Here is an 18,953-nt window from a genome sequence, read left to right as displayed (position 1 = left end):
CAGAACTTAATTGTATCGATTGTGCATCATATTAAAAAAAAAAAAAACATTTAAATTTCCTTAGCAATTAGTGTTGAAGAAATCATATCATTCTTGTTGGAAATAAACACCTAGGCAGATTTGTAAAGGGTTTAAGGTGCCTTATCAATACATAAGAATGTTTTTATCCTGAGCAGGGTATATGTATTTCGTCTTCAACGATGTTTTCAACACTCACAAGAAAATGTCGGAGCATACTATATACTTATACAAGTATACCCTATTAATGCTCAACATGACAATTTAACTATTCCCTTCTGTATATATGGGTTGTCAAAAAAGTCTTGCGGTATTTTCGCTAGTTGGCGCTGAAAGCGCGTAGTTCTAGTCACATCGGGTCATGCTATACCTTTTTGGAAAACTCATTTCACGCGCTAACACGTGTTTGATTGATTGTCGTTTCTTTTAAGTCGTTCGTGAGTTATAGCGTCGCAAACATGGAGCAAAATAAAGAGAAAATACGGCATATTTTACAGTACTACTACGATAAAGGCAAAAATGCATCTCTAGCCGCCAATAAAATTTGTGCAGTTTATGGACCCGATACAGTTTCCATTTCCACCGCACAACGATGGTTTCAACGTTTTTGTTCTGGTGTAGAGGTGGTCGAAGATGCGCCACGCTCCGGAAGGCCTGTCGTCGAAAATTGCGATAAAATCGCTGAATTGGTCGAAAGAGACCGGCATAGTAGCAGCCGTAGCATCGGTCAAGAGCTGGGCATGAGTCATCAAAAATTCATTTCTATTTCAATAAAAAAAAAAATCAATAAAAATACCGCAAGCCTTTTTTGACCCATTATGTGAACTAGACTCTCGTTTTTTTCAGAATACCAATAGCTTATAGCTGTCTTACAAAATGACCGATCAAACCCAAGTCCGTGTAAGGAAAACTCTTTTATTTGGCAAAGTATCTTAACGAATTATGGCCTTACGGGAGGAGCCTTATTTAGAAGCTTCAAAAAATCTATTTTTTTTGCTTAAATCTCTTTAGAAATAACCTAATAATATGACCCCAAAGTTTTAAATGGGAATTTGAAATATTTTCGAAGCTAGAAGGAGAATAGTGACCGAGCGTGATATATGAGCGCTTGGGCAGAAAGCGATAATTTTGACGCGCGATTTCTCGGTTTTTCATTTTTACGATTTTTCTTAATTGGCGCGCAGGATAGAAAAAAAAACTAAACGTTGTATGGAATTGGGGCAAAGTTTATTACCTTTGGCCTCTTTTATTTAAACTAAAAAAAAACTAAAAACAACGTCAAGTTTGAACATATTTTTAAACCTAATGTAAAATTTTTTTTTTCGAAAACCATTTTTTTCAACTTTTAAAAAATTTCTAAATTTTTACACTTATTTTCGAAATTTTTTTTTAGTTTATTTAGAAGATAAATTATTAAAAAATATGAAACTTTTTGAAGTTTTTAGTTCCGATAGAAATTGCGACCTGCATCCTGCCCCCCGTCCGACAAATGCACATGCGAGATGCATCGGGCAATTGCTTTCCACAGGTAGAATATCAAAGATTTCGTATCCAAAAAAATTGTGAATGATGTTTGAATATATAGCTATAAACACTAGAAATTTCGCTTTAATCAATTATTTCTTTCCCTCCCAAAAAATCCTCAAAAAATCGATTTTTTTGAAGCCTCTAAAGCAGGCTCCACTTTTAAGGTACGGTATAATCTCCGAACAAATTGTTTAGATCGGACTACTAAAGCATACAGCTGCCATACAAACTGGCACAGTAGTCTTTATGTTGGGATTAGCTTCGATATGTCCGCAGCTAGTCGAGTTAAAAGTTGAAAGAAGGTTTCGGTTGTACACCTAGCTATTTGAGACTGCTTTGGATTCACTTCTGCATGTATTCATTAGCGCTTTTATAAGAACCTCCACACCTATTTGACGCTTTACTCTGCGAATCCATATTCCCAACAGGAGTTGCTTTAATTGATTGTGTCACCGACATGCCAACACCTAAGTACTTAACTTAACTGCCTCTGGCAGCTGCTTTCAATCTCAATTGCAAACAAACTGAGGTGCAAGACGCCGTCTAAACGTCCAATGCATTTAGACATCAAGCATTTTCTATATTTTGCAAGAAAAGTAAGCGCCAAAGAGCTTTCAATTACTTGCCGCCTAATAACGGCTGCAATATTGTAAAGCCACTTTGTAAACGTGTGACAACCGTATGTGTGGACACAGAAATGCGCGAAAAATAGCAGGAATAAATGAGCGAATGCTGCGCGTCTACGTGCCACGCTACTTTGTTGCAACATCTAGAGCCGCCATACAGACCACAAGTATGCGCGCAACATCGCTCCAACTGCAACTCAATTTGCTTTAATTTTACAGACATGTTTTGTGATATTAATAAAGGGCTTGTCCGTGTTTACTTACGACCGAAGGCTAGAACCTTTCAATGCCACAGACGGTGGCATGCCGCATTTACAGCTAAAAACAGCCAACACACATAAATGAATATCGAGCCAATTGCAGGGCCATGCACACGGCACAGACACACACGCAGGTACATGCCAGCAGCGGTGGTAGCGGACAGACAGACAAGGCAAAAGAGCGCAAAACGAATTGGCGGACAGATGGTAAACGGCATATACTGCAAGCAACAGTCGAACAGTTGCCGCAAGCAGCAGCCACCGCATGCTGTCGTCGGCCTCTACATTTCTGATATCCTGTTTGAATTTCTAATCGCTGAAACCTTCCACCCTATTGACGGCCGCAGGCGCTTTGTAGGGCTAGGCTACTTACCACAAATTGTGGACGCGCGTAGGGCGAAACGTACTACCTAATTTAGTGCAACATGTTGTTAGCTGAAAATTTTTCCAACCCGAAAAACAAGCTCACTCACTCCAGGCCAAATCGCATGGAGCGGCTAGTTAGCGCTTAGTCAGCGGGCTGTGGCAACGCAATCAAAAGCGATGCAGTAGAACAGCAGCACACCGAATGGGCAGCCATGTAGATTGTAGGGCCTAAACGCTGAAAATGTTTATCGCAGACGCAAAAAGTTGAGGGGCGCAAACGTGGACCATAAGGGCTAGGCTACAAACGACAACCTGCCTTTGCTTGCTTCATTGCTACATCACGCTTGCTGCCAATTGCTCTACCTCACTGCCGCTCATCGCTTCCATCTGCCGTTTTGTCGTATTTACTTGGCATTCCAATGCGACTCTGCCAATGGTTGGTGCATAGCAATTGCAAAAATATACCCAACGATCCAAATAAAGAGAATCAATCACTCTGCAGTTCATTGCAAAGTTAAGTTATCGGTGAGTTTGTTTGTTCTATGTACAAAACAGTGGATACCTTCAGACATCGTATGTGAGAGCTCACACATTCGCGTTCTGGTTAAACTATACTTATTCTACTCTAATAACTCAAACCAACACAGCTAAGACCGCTTTTGGACCGACCGACCTCGTTGGAACAGTTCGGTTCCGGAATTAAGTTAAGATATCGGTGAGCTTACTTGTCCTACAAAACAGCTGATACCTTTAGACATTCCGTGTGATAGCTCACACAACCGCGTGCTGGTTAAACCATACTTATCTTCCTTTAATACGGATATATGCTTGCCACAAACCAACACATCTAAGACCACTTCCAGACCTACAGACCTCGTCGGTACAGTTCGGTTTCTGTAACAGCTATTCGAAAATCCTATAATCTAATGCTATGATTGTGATTTAAAACTTAATTCGTGTAAGATTGTCTAACGAGCAGACGAGTTTCCACCTTCTACATTCACTTTCATTAGTTCAGAAATCCCTACAACAGAAATCCTAAAGTTCGTCTACAGCTTCGAACAAAATGTGCGTTGGGTATACACTTAAGGTGGGTATGTGAGTTAATGAACTCTTGCTGCATGCGCAAGAACTCCCTTTGTAGTGATTTTACATTCGCGTGTGTGGAATATTAAGGGCTCTAGGCAGCTTGCTTGGCGGTTCACCTTGGCACAACATAATGACACACCGACGTTGCAACCCGATGTTGCGTGCCATGTGCTGTGGCATGCTGCTGGCCTGGTATAAAATGTTCCGTTAAAATCTGTGCACACTGATGATGTCATCGCAACGCTGCTTTTATTGCCACTAAACCGGCCCAGCACCACGATTGCAGCCAGCAAAATTGTTGCCGCTCGGCACGGCATGCCACCAAATGCGCACCAAACGACTGACGTTGCAATGTGCTGATGTTGCGCGTACATTGTTTGGTGCTACGTACACTCGCGTTCATTGTACAGTCATTAAATGTTGCATGCAACATTTTCATAACATGCCATATAATAGGCGCGCCTAGCTGCACAGGCAGCTGTTGCTTAGCGAGCTGAACGGCGGCGGCCTTGGTTGGATTCTTTGCGGTAGAATTAGAACCGCTGCCAGTGCTGCAAGTAACTGGTCGCAGTGGCAGCAACACTTTGTTGCAACAAAACATTAGAAAGTGCATGTGAGTTGATAGATGTTCGCATACTTACTTGTTTTCTGTGCGCGTGTGTGTGTGTTTATATGGAAGACAATGCCAATTTGTTGCAGTTGCTTTCAACTGTTGCAATGTTATAAGTGGCATGTCGGCAAAACAATTGGCGCTGGAATGCGAAGCATGCTTAATTCTTTTTCTGTTTGGTTGGCATGACATCTGTCAAACATACTCAATAACCTTACAGTCATTAAAGAAACAACATCATATCCCTTCATTGTGTTGAAAATGTCAATTTTTGCGCCGAAAAGTGTTGATTTGCGGAATGCATTATTTATTTCTACGCCAATTAAGAAGAAGAAGATTATGTATTTCTTTCCATTTGAAGTAAAGTGCTGCAGAGTCGCTTTGAATGCTTGTCGAGGCATATGGTTATCATGCTCTATCAGAAGCAACATTCAAAATATGGTTTCAATCCTTCAGAGACAATGATTTTGCTGCGAGATATGAAGAACATGGGAAATATCGAAGAGCTACTATCACAATCGGCATCGAAACGTTTTTCTGCTCGACTTGCACTCCTGCTCTTGAGAAGCTGGCCGACAGGGATAATGCTCGAAAATTCTACGAAAAGATTTGGCGACTAATGGAAGGCTTTAAGGCCGCATCATACTCTTGTAGCACCCAAACTGGTGAACTAATGGCTGCTGTTTAGAGCATACTGAGGAGACACTTCTCCAGCCTGTTGAATGGCAATGAAACTGTAACATCTGGAGATGGAGAAAATGATTCCACAATCGATGGCGATGGAAAAGATGTTCCATTGCCCGACTAAGATGAACTAGCAATTACACGCCTGAAGAACAACAAAGCGGCCCCTGCCGGATTACCGGCCGAGGTATTCAAAAACGGTGGCAAGGAACTGACAAGGTGCATGAATCAACTTCTTATGCCAGATGATTGGAACCTAAGTATGCTTTGCCCAATCCACAAAATAGGTTACCCCACAATCTTCGCCAATTACCGTCGGATAAGCCTGCTTAATATCGCATATGAGGCCTTATCGAGCGTAGTGTGTGAAACCGTCAACAAAATTATTGAATCTTATGCGGCTTTAGACTAATCCGTGTATATCCGTGAAAGGAAGATCAACACACACCACCTCTTCGTCAATTTCAAAGCCGCCTTCGACAGCACGAATAGGAACTGACTGTATGCCGCTATGTTTGAAATTGTTATCCCGTAAAACTAACACGGCTGTGTAAGCTGTCGATAAGCAGCACCAAGAACTTCGTCAGGATCGGGAAGGACCTATACAAGTCGAAGAGAATACTCCAGCTTTGAAGGTTTTCGATTCAGTACCCGCCAGTGGAAGCAGAGGAAGAGGAAGACCTATTGAGATGATACCCGCCGGTGGAAGCAGAAGAAGAGTAAGACCTTCACTCCGTTGGAGAGATCAGTTGGAGAAAAACTTGACAGAACTGAGTATTTCGAATTGGCGCCAAATCGCGAAAAGAAAAAATTACTGTTGTTAACTCGGCTAAAACCGCATAAGAAACAGATGAACATTTCCTTTTGGGTAAATACCAGTGGTTAAGAAAAACGAAAGTGAATTACAGTAAGTCAGATCGTATAACTTAGAATGTGGAGTACAGTTCTTTGTGAAGCCAGACGATAAAACCCCAGCAGTTGGATAACAGCTATCAGCAAAATGCTCTGAACCTTTCACAAACATGCTTTAGTGTGTTATGTTATATTTCCAATATTTCACCTGAATGTCTAAAAGTACAATATGAGATCCGACGAGTTTTTGTTTTGATTTGGCAAAAGTGGGATATCCGAGGGGATATTATTGAGATGATACTATCGCATCTTCATCCAAGCAACCGCTGCAGCTATCACTTGGCAAGATGCGGAATCTTAGTCTTATCGAACTATGTCCAGTTAGAACTCCGACAACCATTGAGAGGTTGACCTTACTGAGTGTGAAGAGTTCCTTATACCTCTTACAACTGATCCTGCTCCAAAATAACTTTGTAACTGCACAGCTACTGGGATTTTACGTTTCTTGAGTTCCAACAGTTCAGTAGTGACCCACAAGAAGCCAATGAAGCTCCTAGCAAGCCCATTAGGCTGCGTTCCGGATCAGTAGACCTACGGCTTTCTCTATGGCAGCCATCACCGTGTGGCTGACGCTGCAGTGGTCAGCACGCTTAAAACTGGAGTTGATGGAAAGTTCCCTACAGCGAGTAGTATAGTACACCATGCAAGTTACAGTATTTCGAGTATATCGTTAGTTAGTGCCTTCAATAAATATCACATATAAACGCAAACTTGAAAACTAAGCATCAGAATCGGAACTTTTTTTTTGCTGAAAAGTTTTCTTTTGTCTAACTTTTATCTCGATGTTTGGTCGATCTAATAACGAACAGAATATGTTTGTCATGTTCGACGTAGTCAACGACAATATTTCCATGTGAATCTCAATTCTGACGCCTGCAGAGTTGGAATGAAAAATCGAGATCAATGCTGGACACGTTAAGAGCCGAGAAACAATGGACCATATTTTCTGCACTTGTCGCACATTAGCAATGGGGCGCTTTTGGAGTTCGACAGCCAAAATTGGTCTTGCATGGTTAACTAGACTAACCTAGCCCCACCTTTTAATTCACTGCTGAGTTTGAATATCGGTGCTGATACTGGATATTCCTTGTATATATGTACTTAAAATAAAAACCAAACAACTGTCGATTAATCCTCAATCGTGGTCAGAAAGTGTTAGTATTTATCCGGTGCAACAGTAGATACCACAGAATGAAACAAATATCAGCCACAAGGCAGTAGCAATACTGGCTGCTAACACAACATGAACAACAACAAGTGCCAACCCTCAATTCCCAACCACCAGTTTACTGACAGACTCTCTGATGCTTCGGCCATCACACTGATTGTCATTCCGACAGACCGACAATCAGCGCACTTTCATGCTCAACTATGCCGAGTAATAACAATAGTAAGAATCAAATGAAAAGCAGAGCGTCAAGCAGCGCAGCATAAGAACGAAACAACAACCACCGAACGAGCTTCTTCAGCCTTTTGCCACTATTCGCTGCGCAAAGGCAGCTGCTCAGCGAAGTTCTGGCGAACTGCAGACGAGGCAAGCAACCAGGCAGGCAGCCAGTGGCCTACTGCAGGCAACGAAACAGCCAGCATAGCAGCATTTGGTTTGTCACTTTATGCGCCAGCTCGTTGTGGCCCTTGCTTGATATGCCCTTCCACATATGTATCTATTCAGCACGAATGCCATCCACCTCCTTTTCCCGCTGCTTGTGTGTACGACAACTCGACGTTCGGTCGTTTGTTCGTTGTGTCAGTTGCACAGCCTGGCTGCCGCATGAAAAAGAGTTTACTGCTCGTTTGTTGTTGTTGACGCTAATACGAACTCTTCCTAGCAGAGCTAGCCTCTGCTTGCAGTTATTTTCGCCATCCACTCTGTTCTGCCACTTGAATTCTTCCACGCTGCTACTGCGCTGCCTATTCTGGCAGTGGTGTCGCTGTAAGTTGATGGCTGCGGCTGAGACGGGCGGACGCTGTGGCAGTGGCAATGCAGTGGCTTCGCCTGCAGTGCATCGCATTGTTCTCATGACCAACTGGCGACTTCTGTTCGCCTGTTGGCGGACACCTCAGAAAATATCGAAATTTCAAACAGAATTCCCACGGCCAGAATTTTCCCACAGTGTTTTAAAGCGGCAACGGCAGCGGCGGGCTCACTCGCTCGTCTGCCCGCTCGCCCGTCCGTCCATGCGGCAGTCTGTGTGCCAGCCCGTCTGTGCCTTTGCGGTAGAGTCGATTACGAGTAGGTAGCGAAATGTTGTTGTACTTTGTAATGCTGTTATTGTTTTGTTATATCAGTTTATTTTTTTCTCTGCCCATTTCTCTTCCATAACACGATCTGATGGAGCTGGTTGTCTGTCAGCCGGTTTAGTTGTTTAGTCGGAAGGTTACTTAAACTTAATTCGCCATGGCGAATAGGCGGATCCGCACATTGTTCGGTGCGACGGGCAAAAAGGACGGACGGTTGGTGAAAAGAATCGCTAAAGCAGCAAGAAGAGCTCATCGTCGGTCTTAAAATTTTACAAGTAATGAATTGAAGACGTTGCCTACAACAACATACATATGTAACCCTTGAGTGTGTGTGTTTCCAAGTATGTTGCGTGTAGCATTCCAAACAGCATCAAAAGCATAAACAGCAGCACCCGTGGAGACATATGAGGCAAAAGCGACAGCCAACAACAGCAACACTATCACTGATGTCATTGGAGTTGTTGTAGCTATGTAGCTGTTGGATTTTGTTTTTTGTTGCCATTACTGTTTCTCCCTCACAGCTGCTTTGAATGCCACATGACTTCATTGGAGTTTCGTCTCGACGTTGACTTTGTCATAACATCTTTTCTACTCACTAAGGGAGGAGGAACATCTACAGTCAAATTAGTGCAGTGTAGGGAGATATTTCGCCGAATCGAAAAAATATGGAAGGTTAAATAACTATAGGAAATTACGTAGCGCTTATGAGACCTGCTGTTTTCGAATGTGTACTAATCTTATCCTAATCCCTTATTCTAAAGAACTTAAAGGTGTATATATACAGTCGATTTCTGTTCAAGTTCCGCTATTCTCATTTCCATGTTGAGTTATTCCTGTGTCCTTCGGGAGAAGGGTCTCATTTATCTATGTATACTCTCTTAGCGTTTATATTTTGTTCTTGTAAACGACTGTTTGAACCGAAAATCTATAAAAATAAATATGGAGTTATGTTCAATCAATTATAAGGACGCATTTATTTCTATGTCCGCTAATAGACCATTGCCATACCTACTAAACAAATTCATTAGAAAAACCAGTAAGCAATAGTTAAGTTCCGAACCGCAACCGAACTTTTTTACTCTTGCAACTTGCAATGATCAAACCAGGCGGAATATGTGTTGGCGAAACTTTATATTAAAAATTGTTGCGAAAGATTTCAAACCAATTGTTCGACGAAATCGTGATTGGAGTACAATGTCAAGGGCACGAAGATACGCTACTATTAAAAAAGACACTCTCTTAATGTCATTAAATACAACTCTTAATTTTGCAGCCACATACAGTGATGCAAAGTGAACTGAAAGTTCGAAAATCTTTTTTTTTAGTTATGTACATGAAAGCTAAGGGAAGTATTGATACGTTTCAAGCCATTTACGGCACAAGAGTATATTAATATTAAAGAAACATTTTCCCCGAATTTCAATAATAAAATGTAATCCATTTCGAGGTTCCCTGCTTTTATAAAGAACAACCACAGAAATTTCAAATTTAATGGAGAACGTTTATTACGTTTGAAAGAACATTCTTTGGCAATTATTTTTTGAAGATCTCTTTCAAATGTTTGCCGCGGCTACGTCTTATATGGTCTATCCCTTACATCCAAATTTCGAGACTCGTTCGAGCATTTCGACTGCTAACTGGCGAATGACACGCGTGATGTTTTGATCCAAGGCCTAAATCGAAGCTGGATCTTCCGCATAGACTTTGTTTACGCTTCACATACCTCTACAGGAAAAAGTCTGACGGTGTGATAACACACGACCTTGGTATCGAATTGACCGACCCAAAACGTGAAATTATTTGCACACCGAAGTTGTCTCTAAATAAATGCATTGATTGAAGCGATAAGTGAGAAGTGGCGTCATCTTGTTGTAACTAAATGTCGCCGAGGTCACGAGCTTCAATTTCAAGCATCAAATTATCATCAGTTTTGAAAAAATATGGACCGATTATCCACCAGCCCACAAACCACACCAAAACGTTGTTTTTTCTAGATGAAATGGCGGCTCTTGAATCTCATCAGGTTACTCTTTGTTCCAAATTTGGCAACTTTGCCTATTTACATACTCATTGAGCCAGAAATGGGTCTCATCGCTGGACAAAATTTGGCGCATCAGTGGCATCAGTTCTTGCACAAGAGATCTCGTTTCATACGTCAGTCAGAGTTTCTGAGAACGGCGCTGAGTCGACTCTCCCCGGTCTTCATGTACACTCTCGGCAACGACTGCTATATTTTCTTCCCAGCGTCCTGGACGCCGTCTATTCGGTCGAATTTCCAATAATGAATGCTGGGTCTTAAGTTGAGTGATGGTGTTTCGAATAGTACGCTCAGTAGGGTGATCGTGTCGACCATAATTTACAGAACGTGAAATTTTTTTAATAAACTGGAATCGATTTGTAAACGTTATTAAGGTCTTTCCACGGTGAAATGCCAAATAATGCTGAACCAAAATAACACTACAGCTTGGCACGACTCACGAGTGATCTGTTAAAAATAGCAATTGAAGAATGTACCACCACTAGGATCACTGTTACAAGGTGATTTCCAAAGTAAACAGGACTTTTTGAATCTAGCGCCCCCTGGTGGCGCCATCTTTATGTCGACTGGTGAGAATCTGCTATCTTTATCGATTGTCCATTTCATGACATTTCATCGATTGGAAGTGAAGTTATTGCGTTTTAAGTGTCAGTATGTTTGTGTTATCGGTGCGAAAATGAGCTTAGAACAAAGAGTCATCATTAAATTTTGCTTTAAAATTGGTAAAACTTTTACCAAAACGTTTCAATTGATGAAACAAGTTTATGGCGATGATTGAATATCCCGTAGCAGAGTGCACGAGTGGTTTCAACGAATTCAAAGTGGTCGTGAGGACATAAATGACGATCAACATGTGGGCAAATCAAAATCAAAATTATCAAAATCCATTATCACCGGAAAATCCATCGAAACTGTGCGTGAATTCATCAAAAATCAGCCGAAATCACTATTGAAATTCATGGAAATGGAATTGAACATCTCCAAAAAAGCTAAAACACTCGTTCGACATGGTTTTGAACCGCTGTATTGAAGCAGAAGGAGACGATTTTGTATAAAATAAATTGATTTTGCCCAAAAAACCATTTGTTCTGTTTTTTTATATGTCCTGCTTACTTTGGAAAGCACCTATAGGTCAGATTATGTATTTTTTAGGCAAATCAGGTCAAGTTCGCTACCGAAGTCCAGCGGTCTGGTGATACTTCGAAAGTTTCCGACTTATATGCACTTCCACCCAGGGTATTGACATTTGCATACACATACGAATGTTTGCATATTTACATATTCCTTGTTATTTTTCCAATAGCCGCTTCATTTATCCGTGTTGTCTTATGGCCGAGACCACAATTTCCACACTGTGTCTTTCTACTCCATATCACTTCTATTTTACCACTTAACTCTTGCTTTCCCAACAATAATTTACGCCAATCAGTAGCGCTACGCACATGTCCAACTCCATAGCCATCACAGACGTCAACGGCTCAGCACATGACATCACATCACATCAGCTTATCAACGCATCATTTGAACGCCCGCTGGGGCAGGCCATCAAAGCGTTGCTCCGACACGCCGGTCTGTCTGCCCCACGCTCATACATACGTGCGTGTGTGTGTGTGTGTTCTTGTGTGGCAGTTGCATTGTCGCTTATGCTTTGCCCCCAATCCAAGTTCATTGTTCCTGAATGTGGCAGGCAGCCGCAACAACTTGCAGCACTTGCACTCATCACTCAAGCAGCGCAACGCTGGGAGCCATGTGCATGTTGTTGTTGTGGCGGTTTGCAATTACACAAAAACTTGCCGCATCTTACAATGCTATTTGTTTTTGTTTTTATTTCCACCTATTTGTTTTGTGTTTGTGTGCTGTGGCATGTGTGTGTTGCGATATTTGTGTGTGAGGTTTCCTTGGCCTGCATGTCAATAGCAAAACAACAACACCAACATCCGTGGAAAAGAAAAAACTAAGAAAAAATACAAGCGCCAACAACAACGCAAGCCATCGCCAACAATGAGTACAATCAACTAGTCAACAGTAATGAAAATGTAGAAGGAAATAAATAAGATCCAACAGCGGATAAAATCGGCCTTGTGGCCTCCTCTATTGTCTCTAGTGTTGTTGTTAAACAATGTTTATGTTTTGTGCAGTTGTTGCTGTTGCTGGCATTATGAATGCATGTTGCATGTTAGAGTCGCTTGAAGTCGTTGCAGCAGCGCTTTCCAGCAGCTACCGCTCGATTGTTTACGGTGTTGCGGTGTTAACTCGAGACTGGCATTGTTTGCGCATAAAAGACGCTCTTTGATGGCTGTGCTTGGTTTTGCTGTCAATTATGTATCATTTTTATTTTTTATTTTTTGTAGTTATTAAGGCGCATTAATGGACCGAGGCAAATGAAAGCTTTGGGTGTAGCGAAATTCATTAACATATCACCAAGTGACCTGACCTCACACATCTTCATTTCTTCCTGACAATATTTCCCTATGCGAATATCTAGTACATATGAATTTATTTATAGACTTAGTAGTGCATCTTAAGTTATTAGATACAAATGGAGACAAGTTGGTGCACAATCCCATCACTAGGTTAGTCTGCAGAGGAAATCTCATTAATTCCCATGCTTTGGTGAGAAACCCATTTAAGTGTATTTGTGCAAAAAACCTCGTAATAGTAACCGAAACTTGGGCTCTTCACTGATTATTAAAAACTTCTTCGTCATTCTAATTTTCATCAATATTTTCAAGTTTTATCCTAAGTAATGTTACATTTTTTCGTAAAGTACCAACAAGTTAGTAATCTTTTGCTAAGTGTCTCTTTCTTTTGAAGTCTCTGTTGAGTTCGAAATAGAACGCTGTATAATAACGGGAGATTCAAGTAAAGGTACTTTTTTTATACAGATCATGCGCGAGTCGTGTCAAGCTGTCATGTGCCACCTGAACTACAAGTAAAAATCGTTCAACTTTATTACGAAAATTTCCGTTCTATAAATAATTATGGACTTATGGCACCCATAATCGGTCCACCGAGCGTACTATTCGCAACACCATCATCCACCTTGAGACCCAGCATTCATAATTGGACAATATTCGACCAACACGCAGTGAAGAAAATATAGCAGCCGTAGCTGAGAGTGTACACGAAGACCGTGGAGAGTCGATTCGTCTCCTTTCGCAGCAACTCGGACTGATGTATGGATCGATTTGCTGCATTTTACGTCGAGATCTTAAATTGAAAGCATACAAAAAACAGCTTCTGAAAGACTGAAGCCGCTCGATCTTCCGAAACGACATCTCTTCATTCTATGGGCTCTTGAAAAGTTTCAAGATCCAAGAAGATCCCACGTTTTCAAGCAAAATTTTGTTTAGCAATGAAAACCAATTCTGGCTCAATGGGTATGTGAATAAGAAAAATTGTCGCATTTGGGACGAATAGCAATCTGAAGAGATTCAAGAGCTGTCATTTAATAAAAAAAACAACGGTTTTCTCTTATTTGTGGGTCGATGGAATCATTGGTCCATGTTTCTTCAAAAATGATGCCGGTTAGAATCTAGCCGTCAATATCGACTGCTATCGGGCCTTGATAAGCGACTATTTGATGCCTGAAATTGAAGCTCGAGATCTCGGCGACATTTGGTTAAAAAAAAGGCCTCTTTCCCACAAATCGCATCGATCAATGGATTTATTGAGACAACACTTCGGTGAGCAGATAATTTTAAGTTCTGGCCACCAAGATCGTGTGATATCACATCTTTAGATTTTTTCCTGAAGGTATATGTATGTAAAGTCTAAAGTCTATGCAGACAATACCACTTCGGAGCAAAATATCATTAGGGTCATTCGCCAGTTACGAGTCGAAATGCTCCAATGAGCCGCGGTCAACATTTAAAAGTGATAATCTCCTAATTTAATTATATAAAAATGTCAACAGTGCTTATGTTGAAGACTCCAGTGAGTTTTAACAGTAGATCTTATAGTGATAAATTCAAGAGAAATAATATTAATTAAAAGAAAAAAAAATGCATTTGTAAATTAAAAATGTTCCCCCTTCTTCATTCATGACATACGGGTATGTTAAGGTAAGAAGTCAATCCTATTAGGGCTTTTAGTTGGGCAGCTTATAACCCCGGTCTGTTGTGGTACCTAAAACTCTTGAATGATTGATCATAAGGTCTTCAGTAATCAGCAAACGCTTTGAGCCCATCACAAGTTTGTTGCAACGACTCCTGGTTCAACGAAGTAAAGACTGTCCAGATGTTTCACCTTCAATCTTGCAAAAGCTGGACAGAGGAGGAGAAAGTACCTGCATATTTCCTCCTTCATACAACTTTGACAATCAATAAGAACTCCTACGATTGCGGCAAGATGAACTTTGATAAGTTAAAGTGGTTCAGTAGACCTCCTACTTTCTATTCTAAGCCAACAGGATCTAGCAGCCGGACAGAAGCGCGTCGTCGACCTGCAAAGCGCATGCGGGGTCCATTTGTCCAGTGCTAGAACAATAATAACAACGGAGATCCAAATTGTTCCGATTCTTTTGTTAGCGTGCTAAGGGTGGGCCTCGCAGCGATTCCGCTGTGTCAGGACACCCAATGAAATCTGATTATGATGAGTAGTTCGATGCTATTTCTAGTGAGGACAGACACTCCTTGACTAACTTTGAGCGCACAGAGAGCTCCTCACAGAAAATTCTCCTAGTAAATTAATATGCGATCATTCAGGTGATCATAATACATGAAAAAAATAATATAAAATAAATTAAGGAACACATAAGCATGCTTCAATAATTTTTGAACCACTATTTTGTTTGTAGCAAAGTGCTTGATGTGCCTAGGAGACAGTATTTTGGTCTGCTTGGCCGGTGTACATGGCTAAAGTAATTCATGCTCCATGGTAAGCCGAAATCCACGATTTTCTTTGCTTTCTCAGGCGATTTTTGAACAATTTAATTGGCTTAGACGATTAATTTTTACTGCCATCAGCTCGGTCGGACATCTGAAAGTGTTTAATCCTTGATTTTGCAAACGGGAAAACCAAGAAGTAAGTACTGAAATGGTTCAACCTCATCTATTTCCATACAGCTTCTGCAGTTGGCATCGGGCAAGATTCTCAACCATACAGCGTGAATGCCAACAGAAGAATGGTCTGGTAGATCACAGCGGGTTGGAGGCTAGCCTATTGAGGGTAAACAGCTTCCTGGATCGCTTTCGATCAATTTTCGATCTTGGGCCTAAAAGGATCTTACGGCAGCGCATGAACCGATGATCGCCCAGCGCTGACAAATTGTTCAGAAGGCGAGTTTTTCAGTAGTAGAATACACGAGGAGAGAGGAGCAGCGTCCCATTCGCATTCCACTGATAGCGGGGCTAGGGTACCCTTTCTTGCCAGCTCATCAGCTTTACAGTTGCTGGTATTCTTTAACCAGTCCTGAATCCATGGTTAGTGAGCTCAAGAATGAGCTATCAGAGTGGAAGTCACTTCTCTGAAGGATGACAAGCAGTAAATCTACCACCACCTTAATGACAACGACTTCCGCTTGAAAATATCGCAATAGTCAGGAGGTCTTAAACTGAAATTGATAGAAAGTGCCTGTCAATATATTCTTCCACCAAAGTTTCCCCCAAGCTTTGACCCATCCGTAAAGAAGCTAACTACGCTTTCTTCCAACATCTTATACACACCGACAAATCCCTCGCAGGCATATAAACGGAGAAAATACGTCAGTGTTTTGTTTGGCGACTCCATGATCCAAAAGATCCGGTATAAAGTCAAAGCGTGCGCGGATTTGCCAATGCTCAGACACGTGTTCATTTAGAAACAAACATCCTCTAAGCGTGAAAGCAACTTTCGCGGTCATATACCTTCCGGCGATATCTATGGCCACTATGTGCACAATGGAATTAAGCGTCATATATGTACATTGTACATATGTATGTAGAAACTGAAAGACCTTTGTATGGAAAACTTTTTTATTTGACGAGTTACCTCCACTAGATTTGGCAAGGGTTATCACCAAAGCCAAGGCTACAACCTCCGAACAAATTGTTCAGATAGAACCACAATAACATATGGCTGCCCTAAAAACTGAACAATCAAAATGCAGTTCTTGTATGGAAGACTCCATGTGTGAGGGATATTATAAGGGTTATCGAAGTTAACGTTTTTTTCTTGTTTTATTTTAAAAATTGAAAAGCGCACGGCCTTTACATACATATTATTGCATACCATTTTTATGCGCCTTGCTAATCAGCTTAATTAAAAGCAATTAACCGCTATGAATAAAATTTACCCTTTTGAACATTTCCACCCTCTATTTGGCCGCATATCACGTTTCAAGGACGGTCGTTGCCTTCGCTGATAAATTAAACCGCCACACATGTTGAAATATCTCGAACAATTGAAAAATATACAAACTGACGAACTAAAAAGAGTGCGTATTATGTATTATGCGGGGCGTAGAAGATAATGAAAAAGAATTAAGCAAAAAGTAAACGAGTTTCATATAATCCTTCAAAGAGTCTTCAATGATTTTCGACTAAACCCCATAAATTATGCTGAGACAGTTCGCTAATCTTGATAAATATCAGCATACATACTTCAACCACCTCCCTGCTGTTGGTGGTACAACAACATTGAACTTTACTACTGCGCAATTTCGACTGCAGCCTGCTACTTACTCCACTTTCCAGCATCGATCCAGACAGTTAACCTCATTTCGTGTCACCTTTTCAAAGTTCATGCAACAGGACAGCAGAAATACGAAAAAACGTCTTTGCCTTTACATATTCCATATTGACTTGCCAAAATAATTATATGTGTTATAAGAACAAACGGAAAACGAGAGTAAAAGCGGGCCATCGCCTTCATAAAATGGTGCAAGGGGCAAAGTGTAAGATGCAGAGACCAACTCAAACGTGCTCGCCTGTGTGTACTGAAACGTGTCTTGAGTGTAACAAACGTGCCACCCCGAAACTTTTGCGCAATCGGCGGCGAAAATTTGGGTTGGCATAAGCGCAAGGTCTCCTTCGGAGCGCACTTCAAGGAGCAAGTGGTGGAAGGAGCGTTTTAGCGAAAGATTGCTCTTTTCGTTCCATTAAATTATATAAAATGTTTAAGGTCATCTGTGGTGGTAAATCCAAATGGAGAATTGTTGATTATACTACTCCGATATGGCGTGACAGTGGTCCATAACTAGTGCTAGTTCTTTCGGAGTTTACGTAAAATTTTAACTTTTATTGCACACTAATATTGGGTTTTGAAAAGGCTTCTCTTGGCGTAAATTCGATTTGAGTTTTTGCTCGTTGCGTTCCAGTTAGTAAGAGAGTCTTTAAAGCCATCAAACAAACGACGCCATGAAGTTTTGGAACCCCATAATTCCTGGACTTTTGTGGATTCCACTGCCAAAAGAAAATGAGAAGTTTTCGCATTTTTCTTGTTCAATCGAAACTGTACTCCTAGTGAGTCCTTGATTTCAACGATTTTTCTGTAGTGCCATACATCAGCAAACACGAGTCCGCGATCTAGCCCGGACATTCGTCTCGGGGAGCACCCTTGTGGGTTCCAATAAAGAGCTGCTCTGCAAAACCTCATCAGCTTTTATGCAACTTGTATGCGCTAGCCAGACGAATCGTCTACTTTTGATTAATAGCTCTATAGGTAGTTCGTTGGGTTTTTCCTGTAGATCTTGATTGGAGGTTATACGAGGCCGCCAGATTCTTAAAATTTCGATAGTATGGTAGTGAGATAAAGTAAGAAAGCATTATTTTAGCACGAATTGAAACCTGTAAGTTAATACTTTAGAGGACATCGATCAACCAGCTTCATTTCGGCGGCAAAAATCCATCCAGTATAGTATATAACCACCCCAAATGAAGGCAGTTTAAAAACTTGCCACAACAAGGACAGTGAACTCACAAACGCTCACACCACATGAAATGTCAATACACATCTTTGTACGCTCATCTGCCACGACTCAACTCCATTCACTGCATGACCATGAACTTATCAACTCCTAGGCGAATGCCCGGGCTAGCTCGTCGCCTTCGTGTTTGTTGGTATATTGGTATGTGGCACTACAGAAAAATCCTTGAAATCAACGACTCACCAGGAGTGCAGTTTCTATTGAACAAGAACAACGCGAAAACAACTTCACATTTTCGTTTGGCAGTCAATTATATGTAAGTATGTATAGACTGCTGGCAGTCGCCGGAGCTGAGCTGAACCAAGCACGACTGGTATTGCCACTACAACACTTGTGGTGATACCCAACCCATTTTTGATAGCAGCGAAGACAACAGCATGCAGGGGCTCGTCTGCACCACTGGCGATTGCATGTTAGAGGAATAGAGGAATGCCAGCGCCTTCTTCTAAGGTCTGCAATTTAGCAAACATGCATGTTGACTGCAAGCCACTTGCTTTCAACGAGGCTGTGCTCTTGGTGTTGCAGGCAGAGACCTTACCTTGAGCAAATGTTGCATTGATTTGTTAGTTTGTATGTGGATGTCCATATTTATCTCAGTTTGAATGTGGGTTATATTGTCGGTTGTCTGCTGCTCGTGCAGACTTTGGCTCCGGTTCTGTCCCGTTTAGTAGTTAAT

The sequence above is a fragment of the Bactrocera tryoni genome, chromosome 2, assembly GCF_016617805.1.
Source record: "Bactrocera tryoni isolate S06 chromosome 2, CSIRO_BtryS06_freeze2, whole genome shotgun sequence".
Classification (NCBI taxonomy): Eukaryota; Metazoa; Arthropoda; class Insecta; order Diptera; family Tephritidae; genus Bactrocera; species Bactrocera tryoni.
This window is presented reverse-complemented; position numbering follows the sequence as displayed.